This window comes from Mercenaria mercenaria, unplaced genomic scaffold, assembly GCF_021730395.1.
Source record: "Mercenaria mercenaria strain notata unplaced genomic scaffold, MADL_Memer_1 contig_2104, whole genome shotgun sequence".
NCBI lineage: Eukaryota > Metazoa > Mollusca > Bivalvia > Venerida > Veneridae > Mercenaria > Mercenaria mercenaria.
In genome coordinates, this window is record NW_026460141.1 from 42,266 (window position 1) to 66,422 (window position 24,157).

At 35.1% G+C, this 24,157-nt stretch overlaps 1 long non-coding RNA gene across 1 annotated transcript; it reads right to left on the reverse strand.

Moving 5' to 3' along the window:
- Positions 1–17,322: 17,322 nt before the first annotated feature.
- Positions 17,323–20,874, reverse strand: LOC128552171 (uncharacterized). Its single transcript, XR_008368993.1, has 3 exons — positions 20,608–20,874; positions 19,468–19,651; positions 17,323–17,972 (listed from the first exon to the last, which is right to left on the reverse strand). It is a non-coding gene; the product is annotated as an uncharacterized LOC128552171 (long non-coding RNA).
- Between the last annotated feature and the right edge of the window lie 3,283 nt (positions 20,875–24,157).

Here is a 24,157-nt window from a genome sequence, read left to right on the forward strand (position 1 = left end):
AGAAGTTTAAAAAGAACTATATTTTGCCTGGGTTTTTCATGTTTATAATTGTTTTGGGAGGTATCATATTAATGAGTTTCTGGATCTAGTCACCGTTCAGTTCGCATGCGCGGGGAGACTTTTCTAGCATTTTATCGACACTTCTGTAATATTAATATCTGTCAAAACCGTGATACATTAAAAACCCTGTTATAGACATTAAAATTAAAAACTCGGTGATAGCTGATAGTAACAAGACCCTTGATGTTAGGCATTAGATCCAAGAAGATTGATATTAGAAGAACCCCGTTGATAGGTATTACAACCCGGTGTTAGGCATAAGGACCACGTGATTAATATTAGAACCCTGGTGATAGGCATTAGAACCCCGGTGATAGTAGTAAGAACCACACTGATAGTCTTAAGAACCCCTTTAATAGTAGTAAGAGCCCCGGTAATAAACATAAGAACCCCGTTGAACCTCGGTGGTAATAGCAGTAAGAACCCCGTTAATAATAGTAAGAACAACGGCAATTAGTAGATATTAGAACCCCGGTAACAACACTAGTGATATTATAGAAAACCATGTCAGGGCTCTAATGTTTATCACCAACATTGTTGTGCCTATCACCGGGGTTGTAAGCATATCACTTGATTCTTACTGCTATCACCGGGGCTGTATTGCCTATCACCGGGGTTTTAATATTTATCAACGGAGTTCCAATGTCTGTTGCCAGGGATCTAATGTCTATCACCAGGGTTCTAATGCCTATATCACCAGGGTTGAAATGCCTATCACCGAGGTCCTTTTTGCTATCACCGGGGTTCTAATGCCTATCACTGTGAGTCTTACTGCTAGCATAGGGGTTCTGTTGCTTGTCACCGGGGTTGAAATATCTATCATCTGACTTCTTAAAAGGTCTTTCTACTATCACCACGGTTCGAATGTCTATCAAAGAGGATTCTTTCCGCTATTATATGGGTTGTAATATCAATCACTGGGGGTGTCATGACTATCACAAGGTTTCTAATGCCTGTCACATGGGTTCATACTGCTATCACCGGAGTTCTAATGCCTATCACCGATGTTACTACAATCAGCAGGGTTCTAATGTCTATCAAGGTTGGTTCTTTCTACTACTACAGGGGCTGTAATGTCAATCACCGAGAGTTCAATGAATATCACCAGGGTTCTAATGCCTATCACCGGTGTTCTTACTGCTATCACCGGAGTTCCTCCTGTTATCACCTGGGTTTTTACTGTTATCACTGGGCTTTTAAAGTCTATCACCGGGATTCTTACTGCTCTCACCGGAGTTCTAATGCCTATCACCGGGGTTCTTACTGCTATCACCAGAGTTCTTACTGCTATCACCATGGTTGATTCGAATACCTAACGGGGTTCTAATCCCTATCACCGGGGTTCTTAGTACTATCGGCGGTTTTTTAATGCCTGACAATCATCAGGGTTCTTACTGCAACCACATTGGTTCTAACGCCTAAAGACCAACAACAGTGTTGTAATTACTATAAGTATCAAGAGGTACTATTGTCTATCATGAGTGCATTTAAGGCGATGATATAACTAAAGCTCTTATGTATATCACCTGTTTTAGGTATATATTGAATTGAAAATAATAGATTATATCTGACAGAAGTGTAGATAAAACGCTAGACCTGTCTGCCTGTGCATGTCTCAAGAACGGTGCTTATCACGGTGACAAGATAGGAAATGGATCACTATAATACCTCATCGACGCCTTTTTGTTGGTTCAGCCAAATGCTTGTTTAAACGAGTCGTCTGATTGGTTCAAAAAAATAAATAAATAGCAATATCGGAAATCCGGATATACACAAGGGTCATCCTCAGATCTTCGTTTAGAAGATCAAGTACTTTAGTCAGATTGATGAATACTGAAGATCTTCACGACCGTTTCGCGCACGTTTTTCTCAAAATGCACGATTGCGCTTTTCTCGTGTTTCTCGCCTTCGTAATATTGGACTTTCGTTAGTGTTGCTATTAGTTGTGTTAGCTCATGTACGAAATAAGCAATTTTATTTCATCGAGTAAGCTTCGAAAATAACATTCTCATGAGTGAGGAAAGAAATATTTTGACATTTCGGAAACAAGTACTGGATTTATTTTAATTCATGGCAAGAGTAACGTGCTTTGGTTCTTTACATTTAATATAAGGTGTGTACAAGAAAAAACTTTCTTGTTCCAATTAGCAAGGGCATTACATAGCGGATGCGAATAATGTTTCATTGAAAGGACAAAAAAACGACTGCTGCGGACATGTGTACTAAATGAAAAAATAGCTTTATTTGTTTACCTGCCAGGCAATATACTGGTTTTTTGTGATTTATTAGTTCAGTGGCAGTGTTTTTGCTGGGCTGTACATGAATATGGCCGAAAATCTTCAAATTTAGTGCCAGAAGACTTATAAAACAGACCCTTTAACTATGTTTCTAAGTGATACTTTTAATATTTGATACTATTTTTGGACGGTTGTCGAAGACCACACTCTCCCCCCCCCCCCCCCCACCCCCCCACCTTATCCACCCCTGCACAAAAATTTACATAGACGATATTTTCCCTTAATCCATTTTTAATCACTTCAAGATCTAGTAAAACTCCGTTGAAATAAAATAGTTCCCTTCATGAGTCGCCTTGAAAAAGAAATGCGAGTCTGCAAAATTAGACCTATTATCAAGAGTGATATAGAGCTACCAAAATATTGTAACAAAACAGTGTATTAAAAGTTGTCATTTTATTTACTGAGTTTGGTCGTCGTAGGAATATGCATTGTGATGCATTTACGTATTCTCCGGGAAAACGTTAGAAATCAAAGTAGTGTATCTATATAAATTTCCAAAGGCAAATAGCCCAGTATTGCTCTAATGCAAAAAGATCGCGCCAAAACTGACCACATGACCCCCTTCTTCGCTTCATTACCGAGGAAGACGCCATATTGTTGTCGAAGACATACCGGCCTGTACAAATGCTTCTTCCCCCTCCAATAATATACATACAGGGAAAATCTTTCGATTTTTTAATTACTCCTGTGATTTCGAAAACCCGTTGAAATAAACTAGTTTTATACTTTAACAGTATGATGTTTGTTTGAATCGGAGTCAATAGACGCTTGCAGTTTACGCCAATTACGGATGATTATAGCGACCCGCTTATTCTTTTGAACTGTGAATAACAATGTAAATGAGTGTTTGATAAATAAAAAAAACAGTGCCCTATATACTTACACAAAGAGCTATAAAATAATTCATTCTATATTTCTTTGATTTATCTTGATTTTCAATGTATGCTGCCGGAACTGAAATCAGTTATGTATAGCATAATCGTGCAGACTGTAACTTGGTGGTTGCGCGCTCGCTTTACTCGCCAGAGGTTTGAAGATCGAACCCGACTGAAAGCATTTTTTTTTTTAATTTCACCAGTTTTATTTTTTTTCTAATGAATTTAACATGAATTTTGCAAATATTGTCGCAATAATCTTGTTTCGAAAACGGTTTTGTTTTGATGTCCGATTACAAAGAGAACTTATATTCCACCCCTACTCTAAAGAGATGATAAGTATAAACCTTTAAATAGCCCTAGATCTAGACTGTTAGCAGTTTGGAAAAATAAACATAGGGTTTCGAGAATTTCTATGTTCAGTGTTTTTCTCTGTGTAAATCTCTGATTAATAACTTTTTAAAAAGTTCTTGTTTTGAATTTCTTTTCAGACAGAATTTTGATTTTCTTCACAGGAGTATCTAGCTCTAGTTAGCAAAGTTGGTCAGGCGTTATTTCTACTGTTTTATGGTCGCATCTGATAACTTAAGCGAGATCCGTATCCGTACATAAACTCTCTAAAGCTGCAATTGTATTGTTCTTGCACTGTATGTCTAAAATGTGTTTGTTTGTCTTGGGTTTAACACCGTTTTTCAACCTTATTTCAGTTATGTATCGGCGGACAGTTAACCTAACCTAAGAATAAACCAGTGTTCATGGATTCTGTATCAGTACAAATTGTTCTCTGAAAGTAACTGTCAACTTCCCCACATCAATAAGAAATACATGCAGCTTCGCATATTCTTTAGATTATTTTGTTTAAAAAATGACGATTAAACGTGTCATTTCTTTATGGCGTAGGGGTAAAATATCGTCAAATATTGAAAAATTAAAGTATTTATGTGTCTACTAGACGTGCACACACTGTGAAACAACATACCAAAATTTTACGTTTTTTATCGAGTCGATTTTTTATCATCCCCAGCTTTTATTATATTTGACTGGCTTATCGTAGTAGGTTGTCCCCCTTGAAAATTATCCGATAATCAATATTGGTTTCCCTATTGATATTACTTTGAGCAATAGATTATATAGGATATTTATTTTTAATGATTAATTTCAAATATGTCTTTTGGTTTGTGAATATTTTATCAGATATGACAGTAAACTTCAATTTCTTCTCTTCAATTTGATGTAAAAATATTTATTCTAACTAAACATTTTCTTGCTTCCAATTTTGTTTTAAAAGTATCACCGTCGCTTATATTGAACATATAGTGAAAAACAGTAAACTTATCAATTTGTCTTACTTTAGAGGCAAATAAATCATATTTTCCAAAGCATGACAATTTATTATCACATATGTAGGTATTCTTGACTTTATAAACAATACAATAATATAACTTTAAGTGTAATAGGGTAAAGGCTTCTTGCTTCCATTTTACTTCAAAGTATATCAAGAAATAAAAAAACTTGTGGATTTCTTAAAGTTCTGATGTATCTTAAACCGTGTTAATTTACGGAACTGCATATACCAACAACTGACGTACGATTCAATAATTGAGCCGCGCCTTGAGAAAACCAACATAGTGGGTTTGCGACCAGCATGGATCCAGACCAGCCTACGCATCCGCGCAGTCTGGTCAGGATCCATGCTGTTCACTATCAGTTTCTCTAATTGCAATAGGCTTTGAAAGCGAACAGTATGGTTCATGATGCATAGGCTGGTCTGGATCCATTCTGGTCGCAAACCCACTATGTTGGTTTTGCCATGGCGCGGCTCATACAGTCTTTTGAAATAATAACGTTCATAATTGTCTAATTAGTCACAAAAAAAGAACAGAATAGAATAGAGCTTTGATATTTCCCCAAACTGTTTATGAGAACAATACGAATCAACATAAATTACATAAGTTCCGACTGAAAGCTAAATATCTTTCAAATATTGAAATATTCGACGACAGGACAAAAACTACTTCAAAAAATATTTTTTAATTAAATTGTGGGCGTCTCCGTGGCCGAGTGGTTAAGGCCGCTGACTTCAAATCTGTTGCCCCTTATCGATGTGGGTTCGAGCCTCACTCGGAGCCCTCACTCGGGGCGTTGAATTCTTCATGTGAGGAAGCCATTACGGAAGGTCGGTGGTTCTACCCAGGACCCCGCTTGTGATGAAATAATGCACGGAGGGGTACCTGGGGTCTTCCTCCACCATTAAAGCCGGAAAGTCGCCATATGACCTATCGTGTGTCGGTGCGACGTTAATTCCAACAAAAAATGAAATAGTGTGATTTGCAAGTTAGGCGCTCACTAAAAGCGGGTAAGAGGGGGAAGAGAATGTGTACATTTATTTAAAGCCCTGCTTCCCGGCTATTCAAATTCTTTAGTGTGTATGCAACCCATGATTACAATAGGTAACAGTTAACGGCCACGTGCCACACTTTAGCACGCAAAACCACAAATATTTCATATGGAATTTTACATAAAATAGACTATATTTTAACACGTGTCACTGTTCATAGTCAGGGTTTTCATGCTTTTTCAGTGACAATTCAAGGTTAAAAGGTAGGGCGGGAACAGGGCTTTAAACTAAAGACACAAGCATAGTTTACTCACGCTAAAGCTGTGAGTAAATTAATTATTCTCTTATCTCAATTAACTAATAACATAAAACCAAAACATGAATAGGTTTAAGGTATATATTTGGCAGCAAATATCGCGAACAATGTATCGCGGAGTAAATATTCAACAATACAAGATGTCAAATTTATGTTGTCCTCGACAGTGCCCTCGTCTCTTGGGATGACTTTGTGTGATTGTAAAAATCTGAAACGACACTAATATAAATGTGAAAATCATGTTAACATATAGATGCTATAAAATGAAATACCTGTTTTACATCTATTGTGCTACAAAGCAATATATTTAAAATTAAACATTTCACTTTAAAATATGGAAATCATAATGACAATTAAATGAATATTAAAGCTTAAGAGTTGAAAGCCTCGAACAAATTTACCAAATTATCAAATTCAACTGGGAGGGAGGGTGGGCATAAACGTATGTTTGCTGCCAAATTTTAACCTCGAGTGGAGATAAAGCGCGAAAAAACCTATATATACTGGCAGAATTGCACGAAATGTTCGTGCAAAAGCCCGCCAAAACATACACAATAGAAACAAATGAAGTATAAAACTAATGAAGGATAGTTAATTTCGAAGCGATAATAATTACATTTCTTTGATGTACAAAGAAAGGGTGAAATTAAAAGACGCGCAATATCATGCCTATTTTAAAAATGAAATTCAAGCTTAAAAAAATAGGCACGCTTTTCACGAGTTTGCACGCACGGCAGGATTATCTCTTTAGTACGACCTACATTTTTTGTCACGGTTTTTTTTTTCGTGGAAAACATGAAAAACAGCCACCTTTACAGCTAAAGACTTTAGTTTCACGATCAGTTTGATTTCATGATAAATTGTATAGTATGTACAAACACATATCTGAATGGCATATTTGATTTTATGTATAACCAAGTAACTTAGACACTATAAATAAGGAGACGGGATGAATCAGAGCTAATTGTTTAACAAAATGAGTTAGGATCTCTATGATACACATACACCAATGCTGATCAGAAAAAAATCAGAAACTTGATTCATAATACAATAGATTCTTTCTGTCTTTGATTTCTATGGAAAACCTTGGATCACGACCAGTTAATAAAACATGTGTGTGCGTGTTTTAGTAACATGTATTTTTTTTTTAATTTGTCAAATTACTCGGGTTTTTCTTCCCCATTGCCTGTCAAATAGAGTATTGCTTAGTTTATTACTTTATTTTATCATGTTTTAAAGAGTAACCATCTAGGCATGAAAGTTAAACAAAAGTACCGTTATATGGACAAGAAAAATCAGTCAAAATGGGAATACATGTATCATCACAAAAGTTTCGTTTTTCTCGAGGAAAACTATTATGTATACATGTGTTTGTGGGAAAGTTCGTTTATGAAATAATTCTCAGATTTTAATGTTTGGCGGGATTTCAAAAAGTTTCAAAAGAAAAGAAATTTATTTAAATGTTTTCATTTTCTGTTACATGACAACACGGATTTCGCAATATCAGAAGCTAACATAATGTTGTGGGTTTTTTACAGAAACGTTTTATATCTTTACATGAATAAAACTTCTATATGAATCTATAAAACATTATTTATATATAAAAAAACTACATATTTTGTTGCTGTCTATAGAGTAACATGCGACCTTATTTTCCGTGTATTACGGTTACTTGAAGCAAAATATTAGATCAATGCAAAATCCATAACAAAGAATTATTGACTTAGGTCATGAATGACACGACTTTAGCTAATGTAAGGGAGGCAATCCAGTTTGAAGAGAATTGCTTTCACACAGTCAGCAATGAAGGGAGAGAATTCTTGCAAATTCTCGTTAAAAGCTGACCATGAAACTGGATTATAAGGCAAAATTTGTAACAAAACTTAATTTGAGTTTTTCCGTTCTGACCTCACAATATCGTCTCACTTTTGCTTACTGACGTTAATTTCATGCGCTCTTCTATAAGAAAGAGTGCTACAAAGAAAATATTTCTACCTGTTATTTGTAAAATATGTTATGCAAGAAAAATAATCTGCCAGAATAAAATGCTAACATGTAGACGATATGCAAGAAAAAATATCAGTCATGTGTTTACGAATCGGATGGAAATATCCATCCCTCGGCAACCTGCGCATGGGCGGTAATTCGGCAAGTCTCATTACCGCCCAATGCGCAGGTGCCCTCGGGACGGATATTTCTATCCGATTCGTAAACACATGACAGATATTATTAGCCTTGTGAGATTGCATAAAAATGTGCTCGGTGTCCTAAGGATATATAATATTTTATAGTACTCTAGTTCGGACTACTTAAAATATATTCACCCTTAGAGTGCCTCAGACACTGTCACTCATTGTGATAACAACTTCAATAAGAGTATGCATAAGTCAAATTCATATTGAAACCAAGTTTATCATAGTTTTATGCTTCCGCCTCGCTATAATGTGCCAGGTACAATGTATTAACAAAAACAATCAAAACGCTGAAAGCACTGAAGGACGGCTGTCCTGGAAAGTGGCAAACCAAACCGAACAAAAAATGAATATTTGCGTTATACATGTAAATGCTCAAAAGTCACACCAAAGCTCACTTCAATAATTAGATAAATATCAATAGGAGGCCTAGGTTTCTATTGTTCTTAGTGGGGCAAAAGTGACAGATACAGGATTCGTCACTAGACACCATTGCCACAAAGAAGGCTAAGTGAAAGACTGTACAGTTGTACTCTGTAATAAAGGTTTCACTAGGAGGCGTGTATATATATATTCTTTATATAGACTAAATCAACCACTTCTACAGCAAACTCGTTTCAAACGTGGTTATAAAGGAAAAGAAAGGACATTGTACATTCTATAAACTTTAATTTAGTAATAAAACAATGTTAGACTAGTTTAAAGTGTTCTAAAATAAAATAAGATTTTCAGTATGAAATCATTTACAAAAAAAAGTTTTACGCACTACACATCTGGGCTAACATTCTTAAAGCATCTTTATTTTTTAATTTATTGTTTTTCTAACTTTGTTTCCTTTCAATTGAGAGAAACTTCAATCAGCTGACACCTGTTTAGTGGAGTAATATACATGTTTTACATGCTGTTCAAGTTTTAGTTGAAACAACTCTTTCTTTCTATGACTTTTTTTTTGCTGTTGTTTTATTTTTTTTCTCTCAAAACGGAAAGCTAATATATTATTTATTATTTTTCACTTATATTTCAGTATTTCATCCGAAAGCATAAAATAGAATAGAATATACGAGTACAAAATTCCAAAACTTTAGGACAAAACCAAGGTTCATTCAAGCGTGTGTTTTTTAATAACTTGGACACCTGATTTGCAGATGTTTTTTCAATAGGCAGTCTGAAAAAAAAAAGATTGCAAATGCTTCATATTCAAGAAGTTTGTTACATGTAGGGTGCTATACACGTTTATATTTTGAAAAGAACACGGAAGTTCCCATTTTACGAGATGTAACGCGTTTCTTAAACGCATGATTTAATAGGGCGTGCAGGCCAAATATCAATTTTCATGCGCTAACGAAAAAAGCGTGTTTTTTTCTTTTCAATACGGATATCGCCAATATTTTCGACGGAAAAAAACAACTTGTGTGGATAAAATGTGTTAGTAGGACTTAGAATAGTCAATTAAATTATTAAACATTTATCGTTTCGAATGTCGTAGTCAGAAATGTGCCTGACATTCCATAGAAACCCACCTATATGTTTCATCTTTTCAACATGATTTTGTTTGAAGGTACATTAAATGTTATACTCAAATTAACAAGAAATCTGAACATATTAAACGGTATATAAATCTGATGGTTAATGCTAAAAGAAATTCCTAGCTCAAACCTTACAACAAAAATACAACATTAAGAAACGTGTATGAAAGCCATGAACGCTTTGGTTTATTTTTTTCTATTCGTATACGGAAAAATTTGAACTGTGACAGAAACAAACTGGAATATGTATGAGGATGCAATTATCTACTGAACTTTCGTAAATTATTACTTTTACTAATCAGTAATTAATACTACTATTTTTGTGACTGAAATACTGTACACGTGAAACAAACACTTTCGAATTATAATGGTTGATTTGTCTTCAGTTAAAGGTAGAGTAAATTAGTTAATCTTTACTTTCAAAGTTAAAGCAAGCAGTACATAACCGCTTCGTTCAATATAGGGGACTTTGGACTGTATGACCAGTATGTCCTCCCTCGTCGAGAAACGCAGGAACCTACTACAGCATAGCCTCTAAGAACGATCATCACTGACCTTTTAAAACTGTTTTTATGCAGAGGGATAAACACGCATACATAAAAAAAATAAGAAAAAAACACAAAAAAACTACATAATGTTATTTAAAACATATTGCGATTACATGTACTTCCATATTGATGAGGCATCTATACATAAAACTTTGTTTCCTTTGGGATCATGGAGTCCATTCAACATACGTGTAATAGAGTTCCACTTAAGCCGGTGCTAGGGGGCGTAAGAGGTGTTGCACATTTCATTACCTCTAATGAACAGACTCAATCAAACCGAGTCTGCTATTATTCTGCTTGGTTGATTTCTATGCTTCCAAAGGATCTTTTTATAGATTTTATTGATATTAATTTTTTTTACACTTTCAGTGCCGTGTTATAAAATTGATCTGCTTTCAATGGGTTACAATAATGCATTTGTATGGAATCCAACTATTGCAAAATATTGAACTACACGTCGAGTAAATTGAATGTGTATATTAATCGTTTTCCTCGTGCAGTCCAGTATCAAATAAACTGACCAATATTATATAAATATCGTACTCAACGTGGAAAATACAGATCTGAGTTCCATTGAAAGCAGTACAATATCAACATTACAGTATTGCGAGTACAAAGGGGTGTTACAGTGTCACCGTGTTTTAATACGGAGACAATTCCAATAATGTATTTTATAACTTTATCCGTTGTTAATAAATTTAGTCAGAGTCTGATTCGAAATTTTAAACGGTAGAAAACAAAAATAAAGGGCATAGTTAAAACAAGAACTGTGCAATATTCTACATTAAACTATTGTAAACATCAAGGTCCGAACCTCAATCCTGACAAAATAGCCTGGGTATCCAGTCTGAAAATTTCTAAAAAAATTTTGCTACCTGCAAATTTACAATAATTGATAATATCAGAAACTCGATGAATGCCAATTAACACTAATTAGCGCAAATTAAGTGGGATCTTTAATGCATAGATATTAGGTATGATTTCTTCTGACAAATCACGAATATTATCAACGGCTTCCAAGGCTACTGACAAATATCAGTAATAAGGAATATATTCATTATTGTCTCTGTTTTCATGTAAATGATCTATAATTACCTTCAATGAAACTCATTAAAATACACTTTGTTTATCTGGGCTTACAATCGTATAAAATACATGTTATTCAATAATTGTCTTTATGTCATTTCAAAACTATTTAAAATCATTATTTAATATAACATGAAAATGATACATTCAAAGGCGTGTATATACGTTTTCAAATAACAAGGTAGAGCAATTACATATCTAATATAATCCATAGCTCATAAATTATTTCCCTCTTAAGAAATAAAATGATTCATTTAACGTCTGAAATACAGAATGAAAGAAAATACGTGTGTGTTTATGAAAACTTAACGCACACATATTAAAAGGATTTTAAGAGTTAACAACAACTTTCTGCATTTTCAAATTTTACCATCAATAGTAAATTCTACCTGTATATTCATCTTTGTTCTACTTTCCCCTTCAACTTCCTCCCTCACCCCTTTTTACCCATTACCACTTCCTTCCTCTCTATCTATATTTGGCATAAATTTATATGTACATGTTGGATTTTTGAAGTAACCCGTCTATAATATTTTTCATTACAGCTTCTTGCTGTTGTTGTTGACCTTTTTTGCAATTGTGTGGTTCTAACGCTGTGTTTCGGTGTTCTGTGCTTCCAAGAAATCTACCCTTACCAATTATCTTGTTTAAGAATATAGTTTGGAAGAATGAATTAACTAAACAAACTATAGAAAGCTGCATCTGCATAGTACTTTAAAAGCAATGGACTTCTGTACTCCCTTAAATATGACAAGGCAGTCTGAAAGAAAGCTATATCCCCCGCCGCTGTTATGGATAGTGAAATTGTTGATGTAATTGGGTTGAAGCGGGAAACATTTAAGTTGTGACCTTAACTTGAGCTGACATGGGTGAATTTTGAATTCTGCACGTTGTCTTGGCAAGGGGAATATTACAGCCAAGTCATATCAAAATCTTTCAAGGGGTTTAGGAGATACAGAGCGGACACAAAATGGAAGGCTCAAACCTTTGACCTTGGTTGTAACATTGACCTTGAGCCTACATGGCTGACTCATAATTTCTGCACATCGTCTTGATAAGGTGATCATTTGACCCAAGTTTCATGACAATCCTTAAAAATAGTAGGAGATACAGAGCGGACAAAAAATGAAGGCTCAAACCTTTGATCTTGAGTTTTGACCTCGATATTGAGTTGACATGGCTGCTTATTAAGTTCTGCACATTGTCTTGATGAGGTAATCATTTGACCTTAGTATAATGAAAATCCTTAGAGGGGTTTAGGAGATACAGAGCGGACACAAAATTGAAGGCCCAAACCTTTGACATTGAGCCGTGACCTTGACATTGAGCAAACAAGACTGACTCATATCTTCTGCACATTATCTTGATGAGGTGATTATTTGTCCCAAGTTTGATGAAAATCACTTTAGGAGTTTAGGAGATACGGAGCGGACGCAAAATGGACGACTTAATGATTTTGCCTCATGCTGTGACCTTGATTTTGAGCCAACATGACTGACTCATACGTTCTGTATGTCGTTTTGATTAAGTGATCATTTGACCAAAGTTTCATGATAATCCATTAAGGGGTTTAGGAGATACAAAGCGGACAAAAAATTGATGGCTCAACCTTGAGTTGTGACATTGACCTTGAATCAACATGCTTGCCTTATAAGTTTTGCAAATCGTCTTGATAAGGTGATCATTTGACTCAAGTTTCATGAAAATCCTTTAAGTGGTTTGGGAGATATGTTTACAGAGTGGCATCAAAATGTTACGGAAGGACGGAAGGAAGGACGGACGGTGACTATTCCTATAACCCCACCGCTCGTGGCGGAGGATTAAAAAGCACACTGCTAAGCTAAGGTATATCTGCAGCTAGGAAGACAATCACACTTATTTCCCATTTAGATTTTTTCTCCATTCAATGTAAGTGAGAAATCTACTTTGAATTCAGACAATCATTTCTTGATAACCAAATGTGCCGCAAGTTTCGAGTTTCAGATTTATTAGTTTAAACAATATTTATTTTCATTATAAATTATACACAAAGTCAAACAGTTTTGTATAGCAATAAATAATAACATGAACATAGGTTTCTAGTGTAAGGATATGTAAACAAGCCTTTAGAGGCTTATATTATTATGTAGCTCCTTGAAAGTTTGTCTTGCGTTGTTTAGTGTACGACTACGTAGGCAAACATATTTTGGAGAATAGAGAAGAAAAAAATGACAACAACAAAACATTTATTTATTAAGTTCGTGAGACTACGATGTGAATCGCCCAGTAGCGAGGATGCATTTCTGCACTGTTGAAAAGATCAGAGCATTTAGACAGTAGAAAGATTTTCCGACCCGTATTTTGAGTTTTGGTACGTTACAGGACAAAGCAAAGTTGAATAGAATCTTTGCCTTTGAGCAGAATATTTGTGACAAGCGAGAAGAAAGTGATTTACAGTTTCGATTTCACCACAAGAGCAATAAAGTGATTCAGAAATTTGTATTCGAAAAAGGTCATGATTTAAAGAACTACATCCTAGCCGTAGTCTGGTGTGAAGTACTTGTTCATTCCTTGTACCATGATAATAGTAAGAGTGGGGTTTTTGGCAGTTTGCGTTGAGTTTGTTTTTGGAAGCAGACAGAGATGGAGCTAGTTTTGTTGATTCAAAAAGAGCATTCCAGTCACGTATAACAGAAGGTAATAAAAATAGTCTTTATACAACTGAGTACGTTGTATGAATTTAAGCGGTATTTTTAATGTTGCGGAGACTATATCCTGATTGCGTTTGAGTTGAGATAAGTAATCTAGGGCGATATTGTGATTCATTTTGTAAAAGGTTGTCAGTTTATGCTCTTTTCTTCTGTCGATTAATTTTTCCTTTTTGAGTTCAATGTAAAGTTTTTCTATGTTTCATACTTTTGTTGCATCCGTTACAATTCTCGCTGACTCAATTTGTACGGATTCAATATTTCTTTTTCTTCTATGGTACAATTGTCCCAGACAGAGTCGCTGTATTCGACGAGAGGTCGGTTAAAGGATATGTATAAGAGACTTTCTGTTAAGTATAAATTTCAAAGATCTTAATATTCATAGTCTTTGCCATGCTTTAGCTGTGGTTGCTGCGATATGTGACTGCCATTTCCCATTGTTGTCAAAAGTAATGCCAAGGTGATTATGATGTTCGACAGCTTTGATTGGAATGTTGTTCATTGTTAAGACTGGGTGATTTACTTTATTCTTTTTTCTTGAGATTAGGAGCGTTTCAATTTTGGAAGGACTGAAATCCACGAGCCATTTATTCACCCAGTTGTGAATCTAAGTCTGTAAGTCTGATTTAGAGTAAGAGCTACAGTAAATGAATGGTCTACGATTACATAAAGACGTGTGTCGTGTAGTGTGTAGTGAGTGAGTAAACAAGAGGACCATGAAGGCTCTGTATCGCTCAGTTGATCTATTGACCTAAAGATCATCAAGATAAACATTCTAACCAAGTTTCATTAAGATATGGTCATAAATGTGGTCTCAAAAGTGTTAACTAGCTTTTCCTTTGATTTGAACGGGTGACCTATTTTTTGACCTCACATGACCCAGATTCGACCTTGACCTAAAGATTATCAAGATAAACATTCTGACTAAGTTTCAAGAAGATACAGTCATAAATGTGGTCTCTAGAATGTTAACAAGCTTTTCCTTTGATTTGACCTAGTGACCTAGTTTTTGACCCCACCTGACCCAGATTTGATCTTGACCTATAGATCTTCAAAATTAGGATTTTGACCAAATTTCATTAGGATATGGTCCTAAATGTAGCCTGTACAGTGTTAAATATCTTTTCCTTTGATTTGACCTGGTTACCTAGTTTTTAATCTTACATGATCCAGATTCAAACTGGACCTTGAGACCATCAAGATTAATATTTTGACCAGGATTCATGAAGATACAGTCATAAATGTGGCCTCTACAGTGTTAACAAGCTTTTCCTTTGATTTGACCTGGTGACCTAGTTTTGATCCTATATGACTCAATATCAACCTCGTCCAAGATTTTATTAAAGGCAACATTCTGACCAAGTTTCATTCAGTTTGGGTCAAAATTGTGACCTCTAGAGTGTTAACAAATTTTCCTTTGATTTGACCTGGTGACCTAGTTTTTGACCCCAGATGACCAAATATCAAATTTGACCAAGATTTTATTGAGAGTGATATTCTGACCAAGTTTCATTAAGATTGGGTCAAAGTTGTGAACTCTAGAGTGTTAACAAGATTTTCCTTTGATTTGACCTGGTGACCTAGTTTTTGACCCCAGATAACCCAATATCAAATTCGTCCAAGATTTTATTAAGGGTAACATTCTGACCAAATTTCATTAAGATTGGGCCAAAATTGTGACCTCTAGAGGGTTAACAGTCAAATTGTTGACGACGGACGGACGGACGACTTACGGACGACGGACGACAGACACAGGGCGATCACATAAGCTCACCTTTGAGCACTTCGTGCTCAGGTGAGCTAAAAACGAAAAACGAATTGAAAAGAAAGAACTTTATTTGATAAACACAATCCTTTTCAAATTGACATTTTGTAGGTTTCATAATACAAAAAACATAAAATAGTACAATATGACCTATACTTGTGTCGGTGTGACGTTAAACCTAACAAAACAAATAAACAAAACAAAAACAAAACATACTGTTCAATTTCTTATAATACAAAAACATAAAATAGTATAATATGACCTATACTTGTGTCGGTGTGACGTTAAACCTAACAAAACAAATAAACAAAACAAAAAAAAAACATACTAATCAATTTCTTAAGAACGTGTTGGACGTAAATAAAGTGACCAGCTATTTCTAAAAATAAAGCAAAAATCGTTTCCCTTGCCAACCCGAGAAAAACATATCATCCATGTGAACATATCAAGGTGATAATGTGACTGAAGTTTCATGAATGTGAAAGGAGAATGCCCCACAAACGTGAGGGGAATACGAGTACCACCTACGTTCATGCAAGAGGCACATCTATACTTCATGGTCATCAGTCTTGTGTACAAACACTAACTGGAATAATTTAAGAACTTTGAAAAATGTTTGGTCCACATGTTTGAGAGGAAAAAAAGGTTGTAGGTGCCGTATACACTTTTTCCAACCCAGAACAGGTATGTCATGCACATCTTTACCGCTTGGTCATCATTAATATGCAGTTTCAATGGAATCTCTTTCATGTAAAATGTGTAAAAGGTACGCGCCATAAGTTCTTTTTCAATAGAAATGAAAAAATAAATACAAAACACAGAAAACATAGAGCATATTATTTTTCAAATAATCATTCCAAGTGTCATAAAATGAAAACATTTTTAACTTATCAATAGCTTTCTTATTATCACGTGCTAGGGAAAATCCATTGATAATAACAGTATCCCCGGATCAAAAGGTTTTTGTTAAATGAAATGTTCATAATAAATTTTACATTCATTTTTATGATAGTGTTCTTCTCAAAACTTAAAGTTTCTTAACAACCTGACTATTCTATTCTTTTTTCTTTACATAATCATAAGTTCTATATTTTACTTACCATTGTTAGGATTTTCAAAATCAAACCAAATACATTAAATTATATAGCAAATATTTAGTAAACAATAAACTTGATCATGTAAAACTTTATTATCACAACAGTTATCTCCATTACTCTTTTCTAGAGCTTCCAAATATCAAAACAAGAGGGCCGTGATGGCCCTATATCGCTCTGGCCTACTGACATAATTTTTGACCCCACATGATCCAGTCTCAAATTTGACCTGTTTTTCCTTTAATTTGACCGGGTGGCTTAGTTTTTGACCCCATATGACCGAGATTCTAACCCGACATAGAGGTAATCATGACAAACGTTCTGACCAATTCTCATGGGTTTCTAACTTAAACCGTGGACACTTAAGTGTTAACAAGATTTTCCTTTGATCTGGCCTACTGACCTAGTTTTGACCCAACATGAACCAATTCCAAACTTGACCTAGAGATCATAAGACAAACATTCTGACCAAGTTTCATAAAGATTGGGAAACAAATGTGGCCTCTGGAGTGTTAACAAGGCAAATGTTGACGGACGACGAAGGACGCCGTACAATGACTGGACACAATAGGTCACCTTCAGCACTTCGTGCTCTGGTGAGCTAAACATTAAAACAAGAAATAACGTGTCTGGCGATATGATGATAACATGTGTTTTGCTGTGTATAAAATGTCTGATGAGCACTTCCAGTAACATAACCTTGTTTTAATCCAACATAAACACAATTGAGACACACAAAAGAAAAACTGAACATGTTCATAATTTCCCCCTTAACTGATCTAAACGGCCTACAAATATCAAATGCAAATGCCGAGTTCAGAAATTGGGATCATGTAGATACTAAATTGATGTTGTTATAGTAAGTATTCAATCTATTTAGCCAATGTTTGGAAATAATGGAGGTTGTAGAAAAGCCTTCAGTTTCTAAGTGCCCGGAAAGTGGTTGGTTGTTCCATTTACCCCGTTTGTCTTTGCTTCTCTGTTCAGCCAGCTTAACTTCTTACTGTGTTTTTCAAGGTGCATTTTATACCAAATTTCATCGGGTTGACATTTCAGATATATTCTGTGTCACAGTGTTGAAGTTTTGCGAGTTTCAGATCTTCCATTTTCCAAGGGCTAGAAACTTTGCAATGATATAACACTTTTCGACTTGATCCAATTTCCATGTGCTTGTAGCATGTTCTGTACCTGGAGTAAAATAAGAAACGCTTAACACAGTCAAATTTCTAAACTTATTGCATATTCCAACTCTGTTACTGCTATGAGACGGGAAAAACGAGATTTTCTGCTCGACGTAGAAATAGCTTTGACATTCTTGTCAGAGTACTAGCGAATAAGATTATTCTTTTAGACATCTATCACAAAAAGAAATACCCCATTTACAAATGCCTAATGAAAATGGAAATGATATACACAGATAAATTTATGGGACATAGTTTCGAAAGGAAAAAGACAAACCAGAAAACAATTGGAGATAACGTCGTTTATGTAAACGCGCAACATACATATTTCCAAATGCTTGTGCAAGGTGTACAATAAGTGAGTACAAAATAAATTCGGTGGATTTATATACCCTACCAGGAACGACTCTCCATTTAATTGGCATATACTTTACTTGTCGGCTCAATTGGACATTTCCCCAAATGGAGGAAAGGAAAATAATCACATTTTCTTAATGAATCACACTCACGTCTGTTAGATTTTCATGCGATATTGAATATCCACAATCATTTTTAACTGATATCAGTTTTAAAAGCCTCTGAAGAGGTAAGGGGTCAATGGTATGAAAGTAATAAAATGTATTTTATCTTCAGTTATAAGGTCGTGGTTATTTCTAGCATCCTTGTTTACCATTTTACTACCTATATATACTGAAATTAAGCATCTCCTAATCCGTTGTGTTTCGGTATAATATGGCATTTTATAGTCATTTTCATGTAATTTTCTTATGTAAACCTACCATAGCATACGTAGATCGTGTAAATCATAACAGTTGTGCATACTAGATGTCAAAGTTATAGATGACATAGCTTGTATTATTAACTACGTATGCCATTAAAATGTACGAAATATTGTTACGAAATCCATTGTGTAATTAGAAGCACTGAATTTTGCCAACTGTTCCACCTGTATATTCCTGTAAGTCTGTGCGTATAATATCACAAATTATATTTTCAGCCAATAAAATGTCAGCAGCAGCATTTTGAGCTAAACAAACAATACATGTCTCCTCAAATTCAAAACCTACTAATACTAACCAGAACATTAACACTGTATACGTATCTTTGGAAAATTATTTGAAAATTCATATTTAAAATGTCACTTATGCCTAGTATCCTAATTTCCATCAGCTAGAACGTAGATAGGTCAAATCAAGTGATATTTACTAAAAAGTATCATCTAAATCTAAATATAGATGGGTATAGCAAATAAAAGTATTAAGTGAAATATGAAAATCCAACATGCAAAATATTATTGTTTCAGACGACAAATTAGTCAGGAATTTAACGGCAAGTTACATGAAACTAGTTAACATAAAAGAATTACCCTTATACAGTTTTTTTTAAAACTAACCCTTCAAAGTCGTATTGATCAAACGAAGGAGAATAAGGTTCGTTTAATATCATGGTTTATATAATTATATAAGAAAACATTTCATGATAATGATTATCTAAATACTTACTACATTATAGTGCTTGCTGATCAGTGCCATTTGACGGATTGATCAAACTAAGTGTCTGTGGGTCCAGGCTAGGCGTTTCAATAAAAATATCAGGTAGGTCGAGTGTGGGCTGCCAACGTACAGGCATGTCCACTCTTTCTTCGTCTTCATTCGTTCTGGGGATTGCTCCAATATCCAGTTGGTCCTGCAACAAAATTTCGGAACTGTTTGCAAATTCTATCATGCAATCAAATTCGCTACTCAAGATATTAAGTTTAAATGTTTGCAAAAGTATTGGAATCATTTGTAACAAAAATTATTTAATATGATAAGAAAAATGACCGCTTTACGAAGAATAATACACCTATCTAGTTGAGCGCCATATGTCAAAGCCTTGAGAATTTTTTGAGTTGGAATTATTTTTGCAAACGGACGGACGACCACCAACATAATAGAATACGTCCATCTGAACAAAAGATAAGAGATAAGGGTAGATGTCTCGGAAGCACAGAGCACCAAAAACATCTCAAGATGTGAAAACGACTTTTGTCTTAACGGTCGCTGCGACCTTGTATTTTGATCCACTGACTTCAAAAGTGGCTGCTGTGGCACGACAGTGACGATGTAGCACGAAAGTAGCACGACAGTGACGATGAACTTGATTTAGAAATTTTCGAATCAAGAGAGGCCTTTGTTGAATTGAATATTCTTTTTTTTTTACTAACGGCCATTTTGACTGTGACCATTGGCTCACTGATCTCAAAATTAAATTATCTTCGAACGTTACAGGTTGAAGCATTATTACGTTATTGAGCAGAAATGAAATTTCTAGCAGACTGACGGACGACAAGCGCAATCATTACACGTCCACTTTGGGCGTATAAAAATCCCAGCTTAAATGTATATCAACTGTTACTTTATGTTCTCATTTAGTATAGTGTTGTTGTTTTTTTTTTTGTTGTTGTTTGTTTTTTGTGCGTTTATTTGTTTGTTTTTGTTGTTTCTTGTTTCGTTTTGGTTTTTTTAATATTTTAATTATACCTCTATAATTGTGTGATAGTCCTCTGAAACAAAATCAGTTCAACTCTAATTTGTGGGCGTAAAACGTTTAGCTTTGAAATAGAAACCGCTTGCTGACCAATGAAAAAGTTTGTTACATACCTTAATAGACAGGTTCTCATTCCGATTATCTGTTTCCTGTCCTTGGCTACCTTCGCCACTTTCTGCAACGGAAGTAATACCAATCTCAATATCATCCATAGGTATTCTTCCCTCTGTCCTTGTTCTGCCTCTACGATGCTGTTTCACTTTCAAATATTCACGTACGCAGTAAATCGTGCTTGTCACAACGATCGCAACAGCGTTTATGATTGGAAGGATGTCTGTATAACCAATAGGATTGCCACTAGTTGAGTCCGTGACCGGTACAAAATCTACAAATACGTTGCAGTTATTAAGAAAATAGCAAATTAATTATACTAAAAATGACTGAAACGCATTTATACTAAAAATGATTGAAACGCATATTTATTTATTCTGCTTAATTTTGGCTGTTGTTAATATTTCAAAATTTACCTACTCATTTGGTAATTTGAGACAGTCGATTCACTAAACTAATTTACTAAAATTTAAGTTTGATTTTCTAAAACTGGACCCGATACGTGTCGCAGGAAGTTTGAATGAAAATAAGATTGCTAAAATTATAATTAGACCAGCGTTTTTTATTTTGTATTTTATGGGACCTCCACCTCAACTTTAGCGAAAAATAGAAGTATGGCATTGCAGTTAAACCCACCGACCATCTACTATTGCTGCTGACAAAAATAAAAGTTTTACTGCCAGTATAGTAGAGGTATCTGTTTGATCAAGGTCAGTAAGTTCATGAAAATGGCGGTCAACATGAAGAAAATCATACATGGAATAAAATTGGAAAAATACATAAGTTCACAGACTATAATTTTTGAAATATGTTTTCAGCAAAATGAGACATGTGTCCCCTGAAAGCAACAATAGGCAAAATTACTAAAACAATTACGAAAAATGACCTGGTAAGTATCAACGCTATCTTGCAGATACACGAATGTTGGGAAATCTGGTCAAATTCATGTGAGACTGCCAAAAAACTAGAGCTATCATTTAAGGTGATGAATGTACCCCGCACCCAACCCCCCCCCCCCGCCCCCACCGCCCCACCCCCCGCATGCACTGACACAGTACATTGCAATTTGACGCTCACAAGATAGTATAATTATGTGGACTGTATGTATACAGACTGTATATAGACCCTGAAATAGTCAAAATGCACATTTTCACATTGTGACGCGCCTAGCTCAAAAAGTGTTTGATATAAATTGATGAAACCTTGCTTGAGCTTTTATCATGATATGATCTTGCGCACCTCCTATTTTTTGTCTGGTACCGCCCCTATTTTCAGAGTTATGGCCCCTGAAATAGTCAAAAATGCACATTTTCACCTTGTGACACGCCTAGCTCAAAAAGTATTTGATATAGATTCATGAAACTTTGCATGAGTCTTAATCATGATATGAACTTGCGCATCTCCTATTTTTCATTTTGGTCCGCCCATTACTTTCAGAGTTATGGCCCCCTGAAATAGTCAAAAATGCACATTGTCACCTTGTGATGCACTAGCTCAAAACTCAAAAAGTATTTAATATAAATGGCTGAAAACTTGCATAAGTCTTTATCATGATATAAACTTGCACACCTCCTATCTTTTGGCTTGCTCCACCCCCTATTTGTATGTTATGTCCTCCGAAATAGTAAATCAAAGGCCTGAAGGGCCTGAGAGTCGGCTAATGATTGATGTACTGATAGTATAGTCTACCAGTTTAGGTTTGTTTTTAGTTTTTTCCCCCCAACTAAACAGAGATTTTGTTACAATAAATGAATGAACATTCAATCGATGCCTAGTAAAACTTTGATTGACATTATACAAGTATTTAAACCCAATATATTTCTCTAAAATTGAAGAGTGGTTCGCAGAAATAAAAATGTTGAAAGTACAAACTACAGTTTGACAGCTGACACTAAGATACTGCCCATGACTATATTTATTTTTCCAGTAAACATTTGCCTCCGGCATTGCCAAAAGAGGCAATTATCGACTGGTATATATTCGCACATGATAAAATTTGAATATGACAATTTATATATTAAAATTTTACAGCGCAGATTGCCACATACAATTTTTAACGGATGGACGAAAGAACTGTTCAGATATTTTACAGATAACGGGCCTGGCAATAACAGTGTCATATATTAGGTATTGTTCAATCACATTATAAGTGATGTGAATTTAAAGTATACTTACTTTTGCGTTTAGAGATATGTAAATGTTGCTGAGTGTCAATATATAGTGTCACGAATGTTTACACTGACGGGAAAATTGCGCATTCGAAACTAAGGGAAGTTACTCAGACTAGCTACCAGTTTCGGAAAAGATAACCGATATTAATAAATGCAGTTCTGTTTTAGTTAAAAACCATCATTTATTCTATTTCAGACCTGTTAGCCCATTCAAAACCATGACAATAATCCCCAAGTCCATGCACTTTCAATTATCCATTTTGATTCATGTAGACAGACAAGCCCAGACTGGGCTGAAAAATGTTTGAGCCATTTTTACGTGGTCGGTAGCAGGGTGGGTGTAGGGGGGGGGGGGCGGGGGGTTCCTTCCCGCTCTGAATTGCAGTCAGATTTTGAAATGGGCATTGTGGCAGGTGGTAAAAGGGCAAATGTATCAAATTGTAAAGGGGCAATATCGGGGGGGGGGGGGGGGGGGGGGGGGGGGGGGGGGGGGGGGGTAGGATACCCTCTCTTGCAAGTAGGGTTTGGGGTATCACCACAAGAAATTTTTGAATATGTAGACCCTTGATACGGCCTTTGGTGCGATTTCTAACTGAACTTTTTATGTTTAAATTTCTAAATATTACCTAGATTCTTTTTAGTATTACAATATCCAAAGTATGTCACTTCATATTTTTACTTTCAGATCACGCCTCAGGACTAGAACATGAGTCTGATATAGATTCTATGTATGTGTTATAAAAATAAATTCTAGAATCATTTCTGTTACAATAATATCTATCATGTCTGTTACTTGAATGTTAAAATTTCACACAGCTCGATGTTTACCCAAAATATTATATCCGGATACGATTACACTTTCCTAAATCTCCAGTTTCAATAATATGTTTTACAAATTGTGATGATACGAAGACAGTTTAGCAGCAATTGGCAGTATCTGACATTGAAGTTTACGGTAAAATTAGCTCTTATTTAAATCAGTTCATAAAAAAGTTGTTTCGTTTCGTCAAAGCAGTCAAACATAGACGATCTACTTTCGATTTCAAAAACTACAAGAAAATATAATTTAATGTTTCGCCGATTTGTTTATTTCTCGAAAAATCAAGAAATAAAATCATTTTTAAAATCAGTAGTAATTAAACAAACCAGTAAGAGCTTCTTCTCCCAATAATTTATCCGCTTACTGACTGCAAAATTCAACCCACGCAAAGTCGTAGAAACGTTGTTATAAACAGGTCACGCGTGTTCGCCGACAAGTGTCCAGAATGTAATTAGGATTCATCCGCGAAGTCTCGCGGAAGAATTAACGTACTGCACATATCTTTTTCGGGTCATTTAAAATGAATTTCATCGATGTGGTAAACTCTTTGGTAAGAGACAT